Source organism: Protopterus annectens, chromosome 1.part1, assembly GCF_019279795.1.
Source record: "Protopterus annectens isolate FY-2018-M chromosome 1.part1, PAN1.0, whole genome shotgun sequence".
In the NCBI taxonomy this organism is placed as follows: Eukaryota; Metazoa; Chordata; order Ceratodontiformes; family Protopteridae; genus Protopterus; species Protopterus annectens.
In genome coordinates, this window is record NC_056726.1 from 574,825,143 (window position 1) to 574,839,876 (window position 14,734).

The following is a 14,734-nucleotide window of genomic DNA, read 5'->3' on the forward strand; positions in this document are numbered from 1 at the left end:
ATATTTGAATGCATTACTGTGATGTCATCTCACATATTACAAGAACATGGCATGTTAACAGGGTTGTGTACACTTATCATATCCACTGTAAGCTTAGAAGGTTGGTGGTGTAACAGGAATTGTGGGACCATACATTTACTGCTGGTTTGGAGGTCTGACACTGAAATGTATGTCATTAATCAATGATGTCACTCCTCAGATCATCTCAGGTATGTATCATTGAAACACTGGGGTTGTGAGAAGCATGGCAAACATATGAGCCAGACATCTATACATCCTGCAAGGATCAATACAGTTGTGAGGTATGTTCTATAGTACTTGGCACTGTGCTACACAGGTGAACAGCAATGATGTGTACATGGGTGCAGTCTATGCTGCGGAAGGGCCATCACCTACTAACACTAATCATATATCCCAGAGCTCTATATTGTTAGTTACATGTAGTAAAACTGGCTGCAATGCATGATGTTGAGGGCCATGTGTCATGCATGTCACCATTTGTGTACTGTGTGGTCTGTGTAACAGTTTGTGCCACCTCACCTGTAAGTGTGTGTGTGTGTGCGTGTGTGTGTGTGTGTGTGTGTGTGTGTGTGTGTGTGTGTGTGTGTGTATATGTGTGCATGTGTGTTCCAGCCAACCTCAGAGTGGAGGTATTAATGTACATATGTTGCCTTCCTCTCACAGGTGGAGATGGGGTTGGGGTTCCCTCCCACTTGGAAACTGGTGTCATTATCTCTGCAGACTCTGGCAATGATGATAGGAATAGTGAGGTACAGGTGGGGTTGTCAGGGGCTGAATCTGTGCCATTAGTTGGCATTATACTCCTGTCCACACCATACCCGCACATAGTGACAATAGCTACACATACCCTGTCACCATTAGCCACAGATGATGGACAGTTTGCAGGTGCCGGCATTGAACAAGCTAGTATGGTGACTATGGCAGGTGTGAGTGTAGACACTGGCCATAGCCAGAGTGCAGGCGAGATCCTGCACAGGTGAATGGACAGGGCTGCACACATGAGGATCGCCTGCTTGTCAATCCATTTTTGCAAGTGCCATTCCAGGAATCACCAGATGCATGTTTTGGGCTGTCATAGATGCAGAGACATGTAGTGAATGCCACAACAGACAAATACTCAGGGTGGTGGATGCAACTCTTCCTGATTTACGTGGTGACATACCTGACCTTGATGAGTCACACATCAAAATACTGAGGTCATGAATAGACGGTGGGGTGAGACCTTGGCAATCCTCGACTGTGGCATGTCTGTGCTACAGCATGTGGTGGGAGATGGGCATCGGCCATGTGGACATAGGTCAGCACCAGCAACAGTTGAGAGTCTATGGATGGAGACATGCATCTTCACACTCCCATTGTTGCAGTGACACCAGCAATACTGAAGGGGGGGTTGCTGTCTATATCACACTGGAGCAGGCCATGGGCACGGGGTCCTGTCCGGTCCCATCAGGGACATGGATCCAGCAGACAGCAGTCACCATCAGGAAGCAGTACTGCATCTGGACTTGGGCCTGGTAGTGCCAGTGATACCCCTGGCAGGACCAGTTCCTGGGTCCATGGCTGGCGATGGTGAACTGGACACCCTGCCATGTACAGTCCATAGCTGTCGAATGTACCCCTGAGTAGGGCAGCCACATGGCATGACTGTGTGCATACATACACACATACACACACACACACACACACACACACACACACACACACACACATACACACACATCTGCATCACAGGCAGGTCACTTCCAGACACACACACAGCACCTCTGCACAGCCCATCTATTGGATACCCCTCCAAACACACACACATGATGTCAACCGGATGGTCCAGCCTAGGTCTCTGGCAAATCCACACCACACCCTGTGCATATGATGATACCTATGCCACATCTCTGTCATCCATACCTCTGATGCAAGGACATGCTAATATAGTTTTGATGCACAGGTGAATATAGTACAGTGTAGCTATGTAATACTACATAAGGTGCTGTCTTTGTTATGGGTACACATACAGGTGTATATACCTTATTAGCCAGGATGCATTATTGCTGCTAGTACCACTGACTGACTGTAGTCTGACATGCTGTATTCTGTTTGTGTTCCAGGTGTATGTGTGTCTGCAGGCTGTGGCCCTGCAGACATTCCCAAGAGAGAATATGGCAGAGTGGGAATACACCGACCATGTCATAAGCAAGGTACAGCTTCTTATGTACATGTAGCAGGTGTGTATGCATGCAACAGTGTGTGAGGGACGCTGTTGTCAGACAGTGTGACCTTGCATACATACCCCTTGTCACAGACAGGTAGCCTTCAGATATGTCAGCTCAGTGTTGTGTAGTACCACAGGCTCATTCATACAGAACAGGTTACTGCAGTACTGTCAGCAGGTCCCTCACAAGCATAGCCATTACATTAACTGCAAGAGATTCACCTGTCAACACCTGTTGGCCCTGTCATTTCTTTCCCATACACTCAACCCTAATGCAGTTGATGAGGACAAGCATGCTACTGTGTATGACAGGTTTGTGGTATGATGGCCGCGGTGGTGTAGCGGTTAGCATTGTCGCCTCACAACAAGAGGTTCTCCTGTTCGATTCTCGGCTGGAGCACCTTCTGTGTGGAGTCTGCAAGTCCTCCCCGCAGTTGAGTGACGCTAAAAACATTCAGGTAGGTGCGAGCGTGAACAGGCGTGCCTTCTTTGAAGGTTGGGCATTGGGCTGGCAACTCGGCACCATAAAAAAATCCACTGCCAATCATGAGCAGACCGGAGTTGCGCTATGGCCACCCCAAATCAGGAAAAGCCAAAAGACTTTTTTCCTGAGTTTACCAGGTGGAACAGGGAGACAAAATGGTATATCCTTTGCATACACACAGTAAGTACTGACACAGGGGATGTGCACACAGTAACATAAACACAGTTGGTAATAGACAGATTAGTAAACCTACATTTCCACCTTGATGTACTGTACTACTACATACACATGACATGCCCCAGATAGATTATATGCATGGGACATAACACACTACCTCTTACAACACGTAATGCTCTGAATGCCTTCATGGATGGTGTGATAACCCACCAAAAATAGGATATGGAGTCATGTATTGTTCTTACAAGCCTGGACAAGTGATAGTGTAGCAGATGTTGTGGCAACATGATGTTTCAGTCAGGTATGATGCCTGATGCTGGCATGTGTGTCACTACACTCACTGTGGCCAATTTGGCAACAATATCACATACATGGGCATTGTTAAGGGACACAGACCACATATAGGTTGCAAACATCTGGATATTCCATAGACATCTGTACAGAGGGCTGGTATAGCATGCACAATGGTTTAACATGCTGCATGTGAAGCAGATGCCGTTACCACGCTGTATAAATTAATGCCAACAGGAGGTGGTAAACAGGTGTGGATGGTACACAAATCAAAATGGTATCAGCCAAACAGGATATGGTCTTCATCCAAAGACAGACACATAGTTTCCAGTAGTGAGATTAGAACCCCTATCTATCTAGTTATTTCTACTATAGTGTTACACAGTTATCAGACACACTACGGTGCTTACACAATTTCATCCAGTCCCAAGGTACTTCTAAGGTGAATGACATCAGCAGGCCTAGTAAAGTTAGGTGATGGGAAGTTTACATGGTGGTACACAAATCAAAATGGTATAACACACACATTATATGATTCTCACACAAACACACAGTTGGCAGTAGTGAAATTAAAACCCCTACCTATCTAGTTATTTCTACTATAGTGTTATGCAGTTATTTATTATTATTTATTTTATTTATTTTACATTTGTTGACCGGGATGGTCCGACTGGATACATGTCCATTTTCAGCGGAGGCCCGGGGAGAAAAGCTCCAATATTGCAAAAAAATACATATAAGTTTACACATTACATATATGGTAGAAAAAATATGCTCGTTAACGTATTATCTACATTCATGTAGAACTTGTGATAGCAGAATAACAGTTAAAATACAATTCTAAAGAGAAAAAAACTAGTGAGAACTAGTGCAGTTCAAGGGACTTTAAAATACTATTGCAAGATTCCAGTTCATTGTTTATCTAGAGTTCTGAGGGATGATAGAGAAACTACGTACTTTATTACAGTAGAGTAGGATTAATAGTCAGTTTGAGTAAGAAATTGAGAAGATTTCCAAATTGTTCAAGTAGTGTAGGATGAGTTATAGATGACAGGAACCTAGCCTGGGTTTACGCAGGGGCATATCCAATGTTCCTTAAAGAATTGGGTAAGATATTTCTTGAATTGAGAAAGCGTGTTGGAGAGTCTTAGGTTGTTAGGTAGGGAGTTCCATACCTTGCCTATAGAATTAGCATAGAGAGCATCCCCTCCCATATTGTTGGATTTAATAGTTTGGACCAGTAATCTGTTAGAGGAGCAAAGACTACTTAGGTTGAGGTAGGGGGTCAGTAGATTGTCTAGTGAGGGAGTTTTTTCAGGTTCCTTGATGATTTTATATGCTTCAGAGAGTTGGTTAAGTTTGAGAATATTTGGTAGTTCTAACCAGTCAAGTTTCTTTAGGTTAAGGCAGTGATGCGTTCTATAAGGGGCACCTGTAATGAATCTAGCAATGTGATTGTAAGTCACGGAAAGTTTGTTGATGTCCCTATGTTGAGGAAAGAGAAAACAGGGAAGCATACAGTAGTGTGGAGAGAAGATGGAGTGTGCTATGGTTAGTTTGGCAATGGGGGTGAGGAAGTTCTTAATTCTATACAGTGATCCGAGTTTCTTATTTACAGTCTTTATGGTTTGACTGATGTGTAAGTTAAATTTAAGTTTATTGTCAATAATGACCCCTAGTAGTTTAGTGTTAGTGTCAGGGTTAATTATGGTGCCATTATTAGATTGAACGAAGAAGGTGCTATTATTAGCTAGTGGGGGGTATTGCACTTGAGAAAGAGCTGAGGTGGGAAAGAATAGTAATAGCTTAGTTTTTTTAGGATTTAGGATGAGATTCCTCTCTGATAGCCATTTTTCAATTGTACTAAAGCACTGTTGGGTCATTACTTGTAGGTCAGGGAGAGCTACATTAGAGCAGATGAGGGTGGAGTCGTCGGCATATTGGATGCATGTGGCTTGAGGGATAACTGAGTGGAGTTCATTTATAAACACGGAGAAGGGAAGGGGACCTAGAATGGAGCCTTGTGGAACTCCTATGGTATTAGGTAAGGTTGAGAGAGCTTATTTTGCCATTGGACTGCCTGTTGCCTTCCAGACAGATAGGCATGGAACCAATTGAGAGCTGAATTATCAAAGTGGAAGGTTTTTAGCATCTGTAGCAGTAGTTGGTGATTGACCATATCAAAGGCTTTTGACAGGTCAAGAAATAGGGCAGAGGATATTTTTTTGTTGTTGCGATTTTTATTAATTGAGTCAGTAAAGGATAGGAGGGCAGTGGTCGTACTATGGTAGGGTCTAAAGCTGTGTTGAGATTTGGTCAAAAGATTGTTTAGAGAGAGGTGATTAAGAAATTGTTTATGAACACATCTTTCCATGATCTTAGCTATTGGGGATAGAATTGCTATGGGTCTGTAGTTAGATGGCTCAGTAGAAGGACCACCTTTATGTAGTGGTATTACGTAGGATATTTTCCAGATATTGGGTATTGTGGCCTCAGTAAAGGTTCTGTTTATCAGGATGGAGATGGGGTAGGCTATAGCATCAGCTGCTATTTGCAGGTATTCGGCTGGGAGCTGATATGCCGAGAGGGTGTAGGTTTAAGTTTTTTCAGTAAGGTTTTGATGTAAGAGGTAGGGATAGGCTGTATTTTAAAGGATGGGAAGGTGGCTTCAATAACATTAGTTTGGGGTGGGGGAGGGGGAGGAAGTTGGTTGGCTAGAGATTGAATAGTTTCAGTAAAGAACGAGTTAAAGGTGTTGGCTATGACTTCAGGTTTGTTGTCAATAAAAGTCTCAGGGGTAGGAGTGGCTGATTTCCCAGGATGGAGGAGATTGTTTAAGCCTGCCCAGAACTTGTTATCAGACATGCCATAGAGCTTACATAATTTCACCTAGTCCTAAGGTACTTCTAAGGTGAATGACATCAAAAGGCCTAGTAAAGTAGGGTGATGGGAAGTTTACAGGGTGGTACACAACTCCAAATGGTATAAACACACACTCTATGACTCTCACACAAACATACACATAGAGTTGCCAGTAGTGAGATTAGAACCACTTACCTGTCTACTTATTTCTACTATAGTATTACACAGTTATCAGACATGCCACAGAGCTTGCATATTTTCACCTAGTCCCAAGGTTCTTCTAAGGTGAATGACATCAGCAGGAGTAGCAAAGTAGTGTGATGGGAAGTTTACAGGGTGGTGCACAACTCAAAATGGTATAACATACAGTATATGAGTCCCACACAAACACACACACTTGCCAGCATTGAGATTAGAATTCCTCCCTATTTAATGTTTTGTACTATAGTGTTATGCAGTTATAACATGTGCTACAGAGCTTACTGGACTGACAATTGCCCAAATGTGCTGATAACTGCACATCTGAGGTAAACTGTTACAGGTGCCAGAAAGTCTGGCTTCGGTTTTCCCCTTAGATCTTTTGCTAGTTCTTTCTCTCCTGCACTTCAAGTCACCTAATAGTTTTGCACTTCAACAGGTTTTTATGAAGTATTCTAGCACACCTGAGAGCCATCAGTAGTAGTCGTTCCTCACAGAATTAGCTCCAGTACTTAGTAGTTATGGCCACCCCTTCTGGTATGATTAAAGTGCAATTTTCTGTGCTTTTGCCTATTAACCTGGTGCACTTGGGCATTTTGAGGCACTGTTGCAACTGCTTCATGTACACAGACAACCCTCTCCTCTAAACTCCCAACACTTAGACTTGTGAGAGATACCCGTATATCACCAAATTGGAAGATATGTACTCTCCACTGGACTAGCTAGTCAAGAGGAGAAAAGTCAACACCTGCAACACACCACAAGGAACACATACCCCTCCAGAACACCCACTATCACAGCTCTGAAATTCAAACAATAACCACACACTCACCTTCACAGAGGCACTCAATAGACATTTATCCAAACAGAAGAGACCACTAAGACAGACACCCACTCAACCACCACAACACAGCAGAAACCACAGAACACATATCTCACCTACACAGTGTGCCCCTCAACCTAAATCCCAAAGGCCAACCACCTTGCCTGATACAGTAATCATAGCTGAATCAATAGTGAGACACACAGATGTCCCACTCAATAGGTTGAACATGGAGGAGTTAACAGTCAGCTGTCTACCAGGTGCCAGAATCCAACACATAACACACCCAGTCAGGTCACTCCACAACAACTATAAGTATCACTTCTGTAATTGTCCATGTGTGCGTGAATGACCTGAGATTCACCTCCATAAACTATATGAAAAGAGACATGGTGGAGCTCTCAGATTAAGTGATCCAGGCTGGTATCACAGCAGCCCTGAGCAGTATACTACTCTCACCCAGAATTATACTGCAGTACAAACGACAAATTATTGACTTCAATAATTGGCTTAAGTGTCTGCTGTCACTCTCATGTTTCCAGTATCTGTCTGCTTGGGGTGACATGATTGACAGACAGTGATGGCTTGCCAGAGGTGGCCTGCATCTGTCAACCCTAGGTTTTCAGGTAATGGCTAAGTGTCTTGCCACTCCTATAGTGCCTTTTTAGGCAGTGTTCCAAATCAAATTCCCACTGTAACAGCTATAGATATATGCAATATGAGGGTCATGCTGATCAACACAAGACATCTACATCTCAAGATGCAGCCACTCAAAGCACTCCTCAAAATGGAGAACATTGACATTTGTGCTGTAACAGAGACCTGGTTTACAGTAGCAGTCAGCACACCTGCACTACCAGCCTATAACTCATTCCAGACATGTCAGCCCTAAAACATGGACCACAGCTACAAAGGCAGTGGTGTCTCCATATTAATAACAGATATGCAGACATCCAGAGTAGTATCCTGGCATAATGCATCTGAGATACTTCAGGTACAACTAACACTGGGTAATGGTGCAATGCAGGTCATAGCCTGCGGTAGGTCCACATCCATGTCCCTAGACTCTCAGTCCATATTCCTCAACAGCCTGGAAACTATCAAGGTCCAACCCAACAGTCTCATACTAGGAGAGTTCAGCTACGTCTCCATCAACTGGGTAAAATACTCAAGCACCAATACACTGGCTTAATGCTTCCTGGAATTCATCAGTTTCAATGCCCTGGACCAGCTCATTCTGACATCCAGTAGAGGAAGCAATATCCTTGACCTGTGTTGATTACTAACATATGGGACCATTGCTTGACAACAGTAGTAAACTACTACCTGGTCAGATCCAACATAGAGTAATCACCATTGAAATCCACATCTCACACACACCCCCTGCAAAGGTAACCACCTTGAAAAATCTCTCCAAAGCTGACTTTGGACTCATAAGACCAGAGGTGGCTAACTTCACAGCACCCATGCCAACGAAAAATACCTGCATGACTGACAAATCATGCACAAATACACTGTACGAACATGTACATCAATGCATGGAACTAGCCATAACCAACAGAACCATGACACTCTCCTTCAAGCTCTGGAGGCCAATCTCCCATTAATAACCTGTACAACAGAAGGATGAAACTGTTGCAGAAAAAGGTGGAGTCCCAAGAGTGGTAAAATTCCCTTATTAGCCTCAACAATAACTTGAGATCCCTCATGAATTCATCTAAAGCCACCTATAATGGCAGAATTTCAGCAGACACTGACAATCACAAACCCTTTGTTAATGATATCAAGAACATCCATGCCAATACCCAGAAGTGCTCTGAGTTACGGCATAATGCTACCACCTATACTGAACCAACAGATATTGCTAACATTCTTGCCAACACATTCATTGCCAACTTTACCCCTCCCTCCCCCTAGGGGAATAATCAGAATGCCAGAAAAATGCCAAGCACCCAGGATTACTGCTTCCCAGGTTACACCTGCATTGTCCATGGGCAAGAATGCAGCTTCCATGGGACCCCACATTATCCCTGGTTGTGTTCTACATGAACTACAAATATACCTGGTACCATATATGTGTGCCCTGTCCAGTCACAGGCTCACCTCAGGCTTGTTCCCTCCCAAATGGCACACTGTTACAGTCATCCCTCTCCATAAAGGTGAGGCAACTACAGACCCTGGGAATTATCAGTCCCTTAGTCTGATAAGTCTGATATGTACAGCTATGGAGCGCATCATTAGGGACCTGGTCAACAAACATATAGGTAATCTCCTAACTCTGGACCCCACACAGTGTGGCTTTCTTAAAGGTAGAGCATGTCTGGTCAACCTGATTGACTTCTTTGAGTCAGTCACCAGTGCTGTGTATGCCAATAAGGCACTGCTTACAGTCTACAGCAATCTGGCCAAGGCTCTTGATACCATTCCTCAGTCTGAAATTATGGATGAACCCACTAAACTAGGCATCAACCCCTATATCACTGTGGGGGGTTGGAAATTGGCTGACAGATAGAACACACAGTGTGAAAGTAGTGAGCTCCAAGTCAGACTGCCAGTCAGTCATGAGTGGCGTCCCACATGGATCAGTCCTGGGTACTCTCTTGTTCAGCATGTACTTCTCAGGAGTCCAGGCCAACACAAAGGGACTCGGGCTGACCAAGTTCACAGATAACATCCATCATTAACTCCACAAATGATGCAGACATCCTACAAAAAGGCCTCACTGAGACCACTTACTGGTGTGGAAACCATGGCCTGAAGCGTAACATCACAAAATGCATCATCAGCCCCTTTGGTAAAATCACAGTTCCCATTAAGTACCACATCGATTGGAGCCACTGAACACTGTAGGCGTTATAAGAGATCTGGAGACACAGGTTGAAAGCAACCTCTCCTTTAACCACCACACTGCCACTGTGGTCAGGAAATCCTTCTATGTGGCACATCTCATTACCAAGAGTTTTACATCCAACAAGAAGGAGGTTATCATCTCTGTGTACTCTTCCCTCATTACATCAATCATCAAATATATGGCCCATTTGGCATGTACCTCAGTAGACACCTGCAACAGCTGGAGAGGCCACAGAAATACCTCACAATGAGGATCCTAGGCATTAAACACATGTCCTACACAGACAAACAAAACAAACTCCAGCTATTCTAAGTCTCATATCACCTACTTACAGGTGATCTCTGCTTGACTTGCAAAGCCATGTCTGACCCAGGTCTTTTACAAATGCTATATCTAAAGACATCCCAATCTCTCTGCACCAAACACTGTAGGGACCTCAACCTCATTGCCACAATCAACACAACATGCTGGAAGTACAGGTTCCTCACCCAGAGACTGCACATGCCCTGGAATAGACTTCCCATACATGTCAAGCAAACCACCTAGATAACCCTGTTCTAGAGATATCTTGATGTGTGGATGGGTAATAGAATGTTCACCCCAGGGATCACTCGAGTGGATCTACTTGATGAGGTCACTGGGAACTAAAGTCAGGTGGCACAATGACAGGTCACTTCTATGGGCTAGGCCTGTAACAGTTCTTGGGCCATTAGCCTAGTACACACCTATGAACCTATAAGGGGAGTGACATCAGCATGACTAATACAGTAGGCCAGTGGGTGAGTAACTTTTCAAAATACTTTTTTCTACAAACATACACAATTATACACACCCTTATACACCCACACACACATTTACCAGATCTGAGAGTAGACCCCTGCCTATCTAGTTATTTGTACTAGAGTGTCATGCGTTTATCTGACTTGCTACAGAGATTACTGGTTTGACAACTGCCCACAGGTGCTGATAAGGGGAATGACATCATCAGGGCTGATAAAGTATGCCAGTGGGTGGGAAACTTATCAAAATATGTTTTTCTACAAACATACACATTTAGACAACCACACACACATTTAGTAGAGCTGAAATTAGAACCTCTGCCTATCTAGTTATTTGCACTATAGTGTTACACAGTTATCACATATGGTACCGAGCTTACTGGGCTGACAACTGGCCAAAGGTCCTGATAAGGGGAATGCCATCAGCCGGACTGATGAAGTAGGGCAGTGGGTGGGAGACTTATCAAAATTCTTGTTCTTACAAAGATACACAAACACTCATTTGCCACACCTGAGATTAGAACTCATGTCAAGCTAGTGTTTTGTATTATGGTGTTACACTCTTATCACACACACTATGGAGCCTACTGGTTTGACAACTGCCCCCAGGTGCTGATAATGGGAATTACATAATCAGGACTGATAAAGTATGCCAGTGGGTGGGGGACTTATCAAAATACTTTTTCCTACAAACATACACACTTAGACACCCACACACACATTTAGTAGATCTGAGAGTAGAACCTCTGCCTATCTGGTTATTTGTACTGTAGTGTTACACAGTTACTGCATACAGTGCAGAGCTTACTAGGCTGACAACTGGCCAAAGGTCCTGATAAGGGGAATGACATCAGCAGGACTGATCAAGTAGGGCAGTGAGTGAGAGACTTATTAAAATACTTATTCTTACAAACACAGACACACACGCCTGATCTGTGATTAGAATCCCTGTCTAGCTATTGATTTGTTCTATTGTGTTATGCAGTTATCACACATGGTACAGAGCATACTGGGCTGACAACTGGTCAAAGGTGCTGTTAAGGAGAATGACATCAGCAGGAGTGATAAAGTAGGGCAGTGAGTGGGAGACTTATCAAAATACTTCTTCTTACAAACATACACACACACTCATGTGCCACACCTGAGATTAGAACTCCTGTCAAGCTAGTGTTTTGTATTATTGTGTTACACACTTATCACACACACTGCGGAGCTTACTGGGCTGACAACTGGCCAAAGGTGCCAATAAGGGGAATGACATCAGCATGACTGATAAAGTGGGGCACTGGGAAGTGTTGTGGGTGGGAATGGCCTAAAACTGTTTCACCTACAAACAAACAAACACACACAACCTCACTCTCACATACATAACTGTCTCTCACACACACTTGCCCGTATTGAGATTAGAACCCACACCTAATTATTTCTACTATAGTGTTACACAATTATTGCATGTGCTGCAGAGCTTATGGGAGGGATTAGTGTCCAATGGTACTTCTAATGTGAATGAAAGCAGCAGATCTTGTGAAGTATGGCAATGTGAAGTGTATTGAGTGGGAAGAGTCTCCTAATACTTGGACCTATTGAGACACACACCCACAGGCAGGTGATGTGATATTATAAACTCAACTTCAGTACTGTCACACAATGAGTCTGACACAATGACTATTGGTTCCAGCTCTTCACAACTTTTGGCTACTGAAGGTGCACCAGTAGTTATCAATAAAAGGGTGAGTGGTTTCAACAGAGGAATTTTGTATAAATATGTGGCAACAGCTTTAAATCCCATACCTGACCCTTTTTCTTCATCAGTATATTCCACAGAGAGCAATAGTTCGGAGAGCAATGGTTTGTCTGACCAGCTTTTTGAGCTGTAGAAGGGGCTTAAAAAATACAGAACACTCATTGTGGCAAACAAGTATTTTGACTGTTGTGTTTATTCTAAAATCATTCCAAAAGGGCTCAGGTTTTTTAAAACCACTAACAGAGCTGGATTTGAATTTCTGAAACTGTTGATTAAATTGAACAATAAGCTGATAGAGCAGTTGAGATTGGTTCTGGAAGTTTTCTATAGTAACATTACACATAAGTTAAGTAGCCATGATAAAAACAATTTCAAAGACTATGAACTAGTGTTGGAAGCTGTTGACAATCATGAACAGCTGATTGTGCAAAGAAAACTAAAGAAAATTGACCGTGATGTTAAAACTTACAACAATGGTCAAGCTTTCAACAATAATGGTTTAAACAAACAGTTCCCTAATAAGCGTAGTAAAAGCCTGGTAAAGGGTCGTTCTGGTAGTTTTTACAGTTCCGTTGTAAGAAAAGGTAATATCTCTTTAAATTCCAATAACAAGAATTCTGTGAGCAGAAAGAAGACGCCAGAAGTTGCAACTCATCAAAGAGGAGGAGCCTCAGGTATGGTGACTGCAACAGTAACATATTTGGCGTTTAATTCGAGTTAGCCAGTTTCGGTTTCTGGTAATAAGGATCCAAAAAATGAGAAATGTTCACCCAGAACAGTCAGGCCAAAACAAAATTGGGGCAGGAGCCATTTTTGGTGATAATGACAATTTTGGATATTAATATGAGTTCTTTTGTCAAAATATATAACTTAACCTATATTGAACTGTCTAATAACCAAGAACGTTTGTTACAACTTGGTTTAGGTTTCATTCCAAGCAAACATGCTGATTTAGCCAACACTTTATTAAATCTAAAGTTGTATATAAGAAAATTGAACTTGGCTTTCATTTTGAAAGATGTTGATGTGGTTTCTGGACTCACAATGAGAAAAACATCTGTTTTCAACCCAACTTTATATAATACATTAAAAGTTTTTCAGATGTTTTGTTCTAGTGAAATTCATTTCTCATTGGAAAATAAACCTGTTAATCATTATGTTAATTTATATAGGGAAGAAAGGAAACCACTTGTTGAATTGAGAAGCAGATGGGATTTGAGGTTCATGAAGGCAGATAAGGGGGTGCTTTGGTGGTTATGCAATCTGTGGACTACATTAAAGCTATGGAAGTCCTTTTATGTAATCAAAATGAATATTGTGAAGTGAATTTCAATACTATAGAACATAGTTATAATTATATTAAGTATGTTCTTTATGATTTTCACATGAATGGTGATTTGACTCATGACTTATATGAATATTTTACAGTTGCTAACCCCAAAGTGGGTGTACTTTTTGGAATACCAAAAATACATAAGAGTTCTACTAACCCCCCTTTTTGGCCCATAGTTTCCTCATCTGGTGGAGTTACCAAGGGCATTTATTTATCCTGAGACAAGTTGCTTAATCCTTTGGTTCAAAGCTTGTCTTCCTATTTTAAAGAATCTTGTTTTTTTTAGAGTCCATTAGGAAGTTCAGTTTAAGTGATAGTGGTAGTTTCCTTAAAGATCATAATGACTTATTTTTGCTTACAGTAGACATATCTTTATATACATCTATACCTCAAGAGTTGGGTTTGGAGTTTATTTCTAATTTTTTAAACAAATACACCACCTGGTTCAGTTCCTCTGTGGTGACTTGTATTTCTTTTCTGGAACTTTTGTTAGAAAATATTTTTTTGTATTTAATAAAAAAAATATTACCAACAATTCAGGGGGTTGCAATGGGGGCGAGAGTTGCCCCTGCTTTCGCTGGTCTAGTAATGGCCTGGTGGGAAATTGAATGTATGGTTAACATCACTTTAGCTAAGGATATTTTATTTTATTGTCATTTTATTGACAATTTTTTTTATTATCAAAGGATCTGAAGAGAAAGCACATATTTTCTTAGAACAACTAAATGCTAGTAGTGAATTTTTAAAGTTCACTTTAATTGATTTTGGCCACCAGGTCAACTACTTAGATGTAGCTTTAAGTTGGAACACAGCCAACAAATATTTTTCCAGCAGAACATACAGAAAAGATACATATGTCAACAATTATTTGCACTATCAAAGTAATCACCCTAGTTTTATGAAACACAACATTCCTAAAGGACAATATATTAGAGCTTCCCGGCTGATCAGTGGTAATGATGATT